The sequence below is a fragment of the Lycorma delicatula genome, chromosome 6, assembly GCF_047948215.1.
Source record: "Lycorma delicatula isolate Av1 chromosome 6, ASM4794821v1, whole genome shotgun sequence".
Taxonomy (NCBI): domain Eukaryota; kingdom Metazoa; phylum Arthropoda; class Insecta; order Hemiptera; family Fulgoridae; genus Lycorma; species Lycorma delicatula.
The window spans coordinates 39,196,237-39,205,967 of record NC_134460.1 but is presented as its reverse complement, the minus strand read 5'-3'; the positions used below and the strand labels follow the sequence as shown (position 1 = coordinate 39,205,967).

The window sequence follows — 9,731 nt, the reverse complement described above, 5'->3', positions numbered from 1 at the left end:
GAAAGGATCACGAGTTAAAAACACAGTTCCTTACCTCCTATATTGAAGTATGACTATAAGAAAGATGTATAGGTATGGATGGTACAAAATCAAAAGAAAATTCTTGTTATTATAGTTTAACATAAATGAAGTTAAAAGTAAGGGTGTGTAAAGTTATGTTTTTAAACATACTAGCTATATATAATACAGTCACTGTTAATGCAAGTAAAAAACAAGAACCTGGAGGAATTGTAGAAATAGACAAAAGAGGATGGCATACACCTGCTATGAAAACACCAGAGGAAATAATTCAAAATGTTATTCAAAACATAAATGTTATCCTGAAATATGAGAGCCATTTTTCATGCTTGAAAACTAAGAAACTGTTTTTAAGTCCTGATTTAAATTTAGAAAAGTTGTATTTATTTTAACAATTATGTGCTGAAAATAAGGTAGGTAGAGAAAAAGAATCAAAAACGTGGCTTTACATAGACATACACTGTGGAATCATGGAAGTGTTATGAACAAACAGTAAAGATACTCAAGGTGCAAAGAACAGTAAATGTGTCGGCAGCTGATTTACAAAAATGTTTATCAACACCACTGTTAACAAACATCTAAAAGTTTCTACTGCAGGAAGTTGCGGACATTAATTTCACAATTTATGACATGGTGGTAATGAAATATCTTCTTGGATGCTAAAATAGGCTGAACAAAACATTGCCAAATAAAAAACTGAAGAAAGAGTATTATGATCATAAAATTGCTATGCCCAGTACAAAAATTTGGATATGTGTTTTATCTATACTTTACACCGATATCCACAGATAGGTTTATTAGTCATGTCATAAATTCTTGTTAAAAAGCTATATGCAAATGGAAGCAGTAAATGTCCAAGCGCTGATAGAATGAAAAAAGAAGAAATAATGAATTTTTACAGATACTGACACCTAGGAATTGACAGCAGCTGGTTCGCCAATGTTCAAAAAAGTATCTTTGCAAAATGGAATTACATGATTTCAAGAATTTTAAATCACTGTACAGTAATACATTTCCATTTATTTACACGAAAGTTTTTAATAAGCAGCCAATAATCCTGCCATAATTTGTTCACATTAAAGTTCAGCAAGAAAATATTGATGAATTATAGGGCAAAGAATTTCTTTCTATTAATTTATGAAAAAATTTGAGAAAGAATGACGTCAAGTTTCCAGATGTACTTGTTGTCATTAGTTCATCCAAAACCAATATCACAAATAAAATACAAAGACCTGTTAATTCTGCTTAAATATTTACCATCAGAGTGTCATCTGTTTTATCAAAACATAAGTAACTGCAGTGAACTAAATGATTTCCCTGAAGTGATGAAAACTACAAGAAGTAATTACTTTTAATGAAAAATATAGTTTATATTACTTTTCCGCTATTTTATCATTTTTTATTATTAATCTTCAATGTTTTGTGAATTTTTATTGTACAGTAGATAATATTACTACTGAGGAAATGATATTTTTTCATTCTTTGTAAATTTTTGTTGAATGTCCTTAACAATGTTGTGTTACACTTTTTTGTATGAGCAATATAATTTTATAATAATTTTTTATACCTTTTTCTTTTCATTGCAACAGTGTTACAATACTTTACAATCTTCATCTTTTTTTAACTTTTTGTTAACTTTTTTTTGTTTAAATAAGATTTAATAATTATTAAAAGATTATTAAAAGGTTTTACAATCCATGCTTGTAAAAAAAAAAAAAGAATTTTATAAGTTTATATCTGTGAAATAAAATTTTTATACTTTTAAAAATGTGTATGTAATTTAATACACATTATTACTTGTTTATATAATAGATTTGGTGAAACATCTGACTATTTAATATTAATTGAAAATTATAATTTAGAATCGTTTTCTTGTTTAATTTCTGTATAATTTTATTTAATTATTCTGGAATTTCTGTTTAATTTTATCTACTTTAAAGTCAAAACGTACATGTCCGATTTTTAATAAATTGCAAAAAATCTTACCTTTTAGTTCATTACTCCTCCCATGTTATTAGACAATAATTTCCCTAAATTAGAGTTGATAATTTCGTTTATTTGTCTTTGTTCCCAATCATTTAATTGCTCTTTGGTTTGATATAATTCTTATCTTAATTTGTGGACAAGTTCTCTAGTTTTCAAACTTTCTCTCTTGAATTCTAAAAAGAATAAGGAAGGATGATAAGACTAAGGAAATTCTTTCCTTAGTCTTAACGTTTTCTTCCTCTTCATATTTATCTTGTTCTCGTAACTCTTTTTATCCTTTCTTTGGTGTTAACATTTTCTTCCTCTAAACATTAGTTAACATTTCTTCGTTAATGGTTGTCATTGCTTAATTAATCCTGTTTTTTAAGTGGTTTAGGTCACGAATTTTTTGTGTATAAACAACGCTTTTGATGTACCCCCACAAAAAAAATTCGTTTTCGCTTATTCTGTCCAACATTTCAACAGCGAAATTGTAACGTTTTACACCATCATCGGGTTTCAATTCCTGCAGTATCTGGATTTTATAAGCGTGTAATTTCAGTTTTTTATGTAAAACTTTGTGAACTGTTGATTTTGGAATACCTAATTCGACGCTTCGACGGGGATGGACTTCCCAGGACTTCTAAATGTCGATTGTCTAATTAGTTCAACCGTTTCGTCTGGTACACTTGGTCTGCCGGTTGATTTCTGTTTCTTAACCGATCCAATCTCCTCGAATTGTTTGAACCAACGTGTTATGTTACTTTTGTGTGGTGGATCTCTTCCGAATTCACGTCGAAACGTACGTTGAACTAAAATTACGGATTTTAATTCGGCCATCAATAAAACACACTTTGCTTTGTATTTATCCGAGAACATAGTAACTCACTAAACGTAACAACAATACAAGAACTGACGTTTTGGTTACAACTGCTGATAAACAAACTTTTGGGTTGGAGGCTTTCAGGGAAACCAATATAACATCTAGAAATTTCCCTACAATCTTCCTATGAATTACTGAAACCGCACCATTCTTTTATGATAACTCTGTATTTGGATCTTACAAAAGGAATGCCATCAGTTCGAATCAGACTTCCTCCTTTTCTTTTTACCTTTTTTTTTTAGTTTAAATATATTAATTTATTAATAACTATTAATAAATAGTAAAAAAGTTTTACATTAAATCATAATTCAGTAATAACAATAAAAATAAAAAAAAGTAAAAAAATATTAATAAATAATATTTTATGTACATTTCATTTTTTTTATTTTTAAATGTGCATAAGTAATTTAATAGGCGTACAAGGAAGTCATGTGGTGTACACATCAGACTTTTTAATGACAATGATGATGGTGATTAAAGAATTATTTATGATAACCTGGACGGGATTCGAACCTAGAAAGTTCCGTTTGAAAATCGTAGATGCGAATACTTGATAAAAGACATTCTACGTTTAGTTAGCGATTAAACAAATGTTTATTTTAAGTTTACTAACTTAATGAAATACTTAAATAACTGCAATACTACTACGATGAACTACTTAATTACTAACTTAATAAATACGATTGAAACTCATTGACAGGAAAAACTCATTGATTAGGAATCATTGTCATAAGGATAAGAAAATATATTATTTTAATGGATATTACTGCAGCCGGATATTTTTATTATTATGCAATGGTTCAAGGCGCTTAAAAACTTTATTTCCAATTAACGAAACATTACAGAAACTCATGTTACTTTAAACGGATTTTTAAACAGAGTTTAGAAAATAGAAGAAATTATTCGTTACAATTAATAGTAAATTTCCTATGGACTAACATCTACAGGGAATTATTTTCAAAATCACTTTTGATTTTGTGTAGCAATTTGTTTGACAAATCAAATTTTATTATATTTTGTCGTTTGAAATCAAATAAATATTCCTTTAATTATGATAATTCATATTTTAAAATATGATAAAATAATAAGTTTAAATATTATCTTACGATGTTTATATATGTAAAGAAAGACATTTTTTGTGATCCGAAAAAAATATATCACTGTTAGAGGAATGATTACCAGCTAATAGAATTTTTTTATAATTATTTACGAAAACCAATTTAAATAACAGGTGATAGAGAATGAAATGGCCGGTTTAAATTGTTATATGTATATGTAACCGCAAACGTTGGTATACCGTTAACCGCTGTAAACAACGTCACATTGTATACATTATTTGAGAGGAATGTTTGGTGACATTTACGTAAAATAATTTGTTTCAATTATTAAATTATGAAAACTGACAAAATTAGTAAACAATGTAATTATATTATTTTGACTTGCCAATTTATGATTTTCTAAATTATAAACTGAAAATCTAAGTATGGCACTAGTAAACAAGGCCCTCATTAGATCAATTAATCGGCGCTTGAAATCTCGGAAACCTGAATGGGGACTGACCCAAGAGCTTATAGAGGAAAATTTTAATATCAAAAAACAATGGTAGATTTCGTGGGATCGATGGAACTGTGTGTATCCATGGCACTGTGGCTGCTATGAATAGAGGCGGTGAATTCTCAGGGGCCGGGATTTAGTCTGCCCAGACAATAAGGTGCAAACTTAATCGCATAAGAATTGGATATGGGAGATGTAATTACCTCATGAACAAATGGGGTAAGTCACTTACGGCTGGTTAGTTGTCAGTGTGGTAAGCCACTCTAAACTGTTGAACATCTGATAAGTACTGCCCATAGCGAGCATGTAAGGGAAATCATGCTACATACATCATGCTACCCCATCTGGAATAAAATGACATAAAAACTGGATGTTTTTATCAGTAGCTAAATTGAAATACCAATGTAAATATTGTTTATGCATTTGCTATTACACGTGTTCACGTGTTGGAATGTTTAGATTTAATATCTTAGACCTTAGATATTTAGACTTTTAGTTTTAATACCGCAAATCTATTTACCGTACAAGTAAATAAATAATTAGTAATCATATGTGAGATAATAATATTACATATTTAATAGAACAAACATTAACTGGAAATAAATCTAAAATAACATTTTTCTCAGAACCCTTTGAAATTAAGATGGGAGTGTGACAAGGGGATGAACTCTCCCCCCTGCTGTTTAACATCACACTGGAAAGGTGGGAAGATATACTATAACCGGGTAAATGGGTAAAAGTATGCTGGAACTGACTAGACTGGACAGAAAAACAGCAGTTTTATTAGATCTACTACAAAACTAACAGATGTGCTGGAATATATAAAAATCTAAAGTGGCAGTGCGAATGTCACGTTGGAGAGAAAGCCGCTGGACAGCTTTGGTGCTAGACTGGTCTCCGAGATATGTAATTCGCCCAAGAGGAAGATCCGCAGATCGATGGGATAAGGAAATTAAAAGGACTGCTGGAGTCAACTGGAAGCCGAGGGCTCGAGGCAGAGAGACGAGGAGGAAACTGGAGGCAGAATTTTTCAGGAAGAATGATTAACAGGAATGACCGAAAGTGATTGCATCCACAATTGATTAATATAGCTGCAAATAATAATAGTAATAATAATAATAATGTTCAAACTTGACACCATTGAGTTTTACATAAGTTTATATTAATATATTTTTATTTATTTTGTAAAAAATTTAAAATTGCATGTGTTTGCGCTGCATGTAAACATGAAGTTCTGACATGATTCTGAATTCAGCTGATCAAACAGTGTTACCAACATATATCATAATTATAATTTCCTTTTTTAATATGTTTTCTATACAGTGTTACCAACATATATCATAATTATAATTTCCTTTTTTAATAATATGTTTTCTATATAAAGTTAAATACAGTATAAGTATTAAAAATTAAATTCTGTACTAGTTTCATTGCATGAAAATTTTTATCTAAACTTTTCCGTTTAAAAATGAATAAGAGGGTATTTTACTATCTTATGAAAGATTTGAACGTATAATAATATGATAATAATAATAAATTTATATTTGTAAAATAAATAAATTATCGAAGAAAAGTAACGTAACTATTGTATTAGTTTTTTATTTAACTTAAATAACACTTCATCATTAAGTTATTTAGGATACAATAGATACGATAGTATTTTGTTGAAATGTTGGTAACAACGATCAATAGACTCCTCCCCCGTTGAGTGAAAGCACATGTTCCTGGACAAGTGTGATTGAATCTTCTTGTAGTTAATGGAGCTGTATTTGTTTGATACATATTATATTAGTAATTTATTATTTAATGTAATCATTTAACATAATACATATTTGGATAACCCTTGTGTCACAAAAAAATACCTCTTATGCATTTAGAAGTCTATAATTATTGTTTACAGAATAAAAAAGGTAAAATAGTATTTTACATTACAGTAATACCGTAATTAATTTTTTTAGTATGTAAGATAATCAATATTTTTAAATTATGTATTGCTGCTAGTTATTAATTTATTGAAATTTTTTAATTCGTTTTTCCTTAAAAAAATAGTGCACCCTGTTTTTTAAATTATTAATTTTAATATTAGTAAATTTAGTAGGAATAGTAAAAAAATAGGTTAAGCAAATGGTTTTGCAAGAAAACATTTTTTATGCTAGAATTCCCTGAAGGTCAGTGAAATAAATACACCTAACCTGATGTAAATTAAACGATATTTCTTTTACTAAGGAAACTAAGTAAATTTGTATTATAATAAATCTCCTGTTATTTTCGAATAGCCTTGTAAACTATTTATTTTTTTCTTAACTATTAATGTTTGGTTCAGAATGTATTTAAATTTTTAATTATTCCTATTTCCATGTACAAATTGATTACTTTTGAAAATGTTATTAGTTTATATTTTAACTAGTAGGTAATGAAAAAAAAGATAAAAATTACAGTGAACGAATAAGACAATTACAAAATTTTTATAACTATTATTTTTTTGTATAGTTGGAAATAAGGTTAAATATGCCTACTGACGTTGACGTTGCATATGCTAACGTCTATGATATTCATCCGGAAGAACCTGGGTTCAAATCTCTGTTAGTTTTGGCATTTTTCATAAGCTACAAAATTCTCTTTCGTTTTTTTAACTGTAATTGGTAGGTTATCCTTTTATAATGAAATAATTTGTAAATAAATAAAATGATACTATAAAGGCTTTTTTCTAATTATTATTTATTAATATTTTTCAATTGACTGCACTCTGTAACATTAAAATTACAAAATTTGCTTATTATCGTAATATTTATTTTAAAAAACTGTTCATTCTTGCTATTACCGCGGAACAATTCAAAGTAAAGGTAACAACAGATAACCTCATCTGATAGCTCATAAAGGATAAACCAATATTTTAACTAGTATGTGTGTCTATTAATGTTTTAACGGCGCGGTTATATTATTTGAATTCAGCTAAAAATTAGGCTTATTAGATTTAAAAATTAGGCTTATTTAGATTTAAGTTGAATAACAATAGTTTCTTTGGATAGGTATGCTCTTAATACACAAAGAGTTAAAATGCACGTAGATAAAATGTTATACATGAAAGCACCATTCCACCGATCTTCGTGGGGAAGGGGAAATGGTAGTATCTCGGTCTTTCATCCTGGGGTTCCGGCTTCGAATTCCGGTCCGGCATGGCACTTTTCATACGCTACAAAATTCCATTAGCATATATTCTCACGTTAAAATTTTTCAGTGTTTCGCATAGTTTCTTACTCATGAAAATGTTTAATAAAATCCAGCGATTAAATGACAATTTTTTTTTAAGAGGAAAACAGAGGTTCCTATTTAAAATTTCAAAATTTTCCTTATATGAAATTTTTTTAATACAGTATTTGCTTTCATTATTTCTAACCTTCAGCCTTCGTTTCAAAATGTAAAAAACAATCCTAAAAACGTTGAAATTTACGTTATTTTAGTTTTACTTGTTCAATTTTTTGTTAAATTGTATGATGAGTATGTCAATTACAATAGTTGTTCACCATTTAAACCTATTTAAATTTTTTTTTAATTTTCTAAAAAGGATGTAGATAATTTTTTTTCAGATTTAATGCAATTCTTGTTTTTCTTAACTTAGAATCCTTGGAATCGTTTTGTTTCAGTTTCTACTGGAACGGTGATTCGCGGTCTAAAATCCCATTCATAATTTTGAAGTATATTTCTTTAAAATGTTTTAAAAAATTGTACGGGCTTTCAATTTATTACTAATTCTCTATTATAAAATGAATACCGAGTGATTAAAATTTTCAAAAATACAATGAGGTGAGGGAGAGTTTTATACATTGCTTTGCTAGGCATTTCTCCCGCCACCACCCCAATCGGTCGCACCAAAGCATAAGACCGAATGTCTGTGCCACAAACGGCAACTGATCCTCCAACTTTAGCGATCAGTATCCTAAATAGCTCCTAGAGCTTACCTAACAGCATGTGTACTAAACGCGGTTCCATATAACACCAGCACGTGTCCCAACCGCTCACTTATCATATATTTGCTAAAATTGGTAGGCGCTCCCCGTCAACTACTGAAAATATATATGACATCTGTAAAATAAAATTTACTTCGTCTAGGCAGCAATTCGCTGGCACGCTGAGGTCGCTGAATGCCAACAAATGCCTGTCCACCACATTAAAGCGCTTGGAGCCTTAATTAGCTGGTGGTCAGCCATACATCTCTAGGTCAGCTTCTCACAACTGCGGTAGGAGTCTTTCCTTTAAGTAAACTACTGATGTCGATTGAACAAAGCAACCGCATCAAGGAACTCTCACACGGTTGACTCAATGCGGCTCTCGCCACGTTGACTCGCCGCTTGTGAGCGGCCAATTTTCCCCTTGACCTCTAAGTTCCAGGGTGGCTCAGTCTCTGGCCCCACCAAGAGCAGGGCAGTCAAACATCAGGTGTTCATTTAACTGGACCTCCCCGCAGACGCATAGCTCATCAGCTGTCAGGTGGAACCGAAACATATTGGTTTAAATTAACACGGTTGGTGAGCACCCGGGCACCCGTTGCCCTTAAAAACGAGCTCGAGGCATATCAACCCCCAGATCCTATATAAACTTATGCAAGGATCTTCCCTTAGTCGTGGTGTCCCATTCCAGCTGCCATGCTTCTATCGCGAGATGCTTCTTTCGCAGGATGGAGATGGGCAACTGAATGAAATTTAAATCCGATTCATTGTGATCACCGTTCCGCTCCGGTACTGGCCCGGCTCGAAACCGTATCCCAGATATCTCGGCCTCTTCCCAATCTGCACATGGCTGCCTGAACTTTCACCACTAAATCGATTGGCAGAACCTTTCCCAATACCGTGGTAGCCTCGTAGGAGGTTGTTTTAAAAACACCAGTGCATACAGTTAAGGCTCTGCGCTGGGCACTCCTTAAATTTTGAACAAGTGTTCTATTCATATCCAACCTATGCGCCCAAACGGGCGCCGCGTAAGAAGTCATGCTTTCGAAGACACCTCGGTATACCATGTAGCTGATAGCCCGACAACCCATAGTCTTTCCGAGCAATCCTGCTAAGTTTGTGCATCACTGAGATAGCGTCAGCCGCTACTTGCCTAATGTGGCTGCTAAACACCATCTTTTCATCAAACAAAACACGTAGGTACTTAAGAACTCTAACTCGGCTTATTACACAGCCTTTATATTTAATATTAGGGTTACGACTGTACAATACTTTGTCTGCACTCTTGAGAAGCATAAACTTCGTCTTGGGAATAGAAATATTTAAATTTTGAATGTCCATCCAGCCCTTTACGGTTGATAAGG

General features: G+C 31.3%; 1 protein-coding gene across 3 annotated transcripts in view; it reads left to right on the top strand.

The window, feature by feature from the left end:
• The first annotated feature begins 6,129 nt into the window (after nt 1–6,129).
• Nucleotides 6,130–9,731, top strand: part of LOC142327004 (excitatory amino acid transporter-like) — a 65,051-nt gene continuing 61,449 nt past the window's right edge. For all 3 annotated transcript variants that reach the window (XM_075369751.1, XM_075369752.1, XM_075369750.1), the window contains exon 1: nt 6,130–6,330. The gene's annotated coding sequence lies outside the window, so the exon portion shown is untranslated. The remainder of the gene's footprint in view (nt 6,331–9,731) is intronic.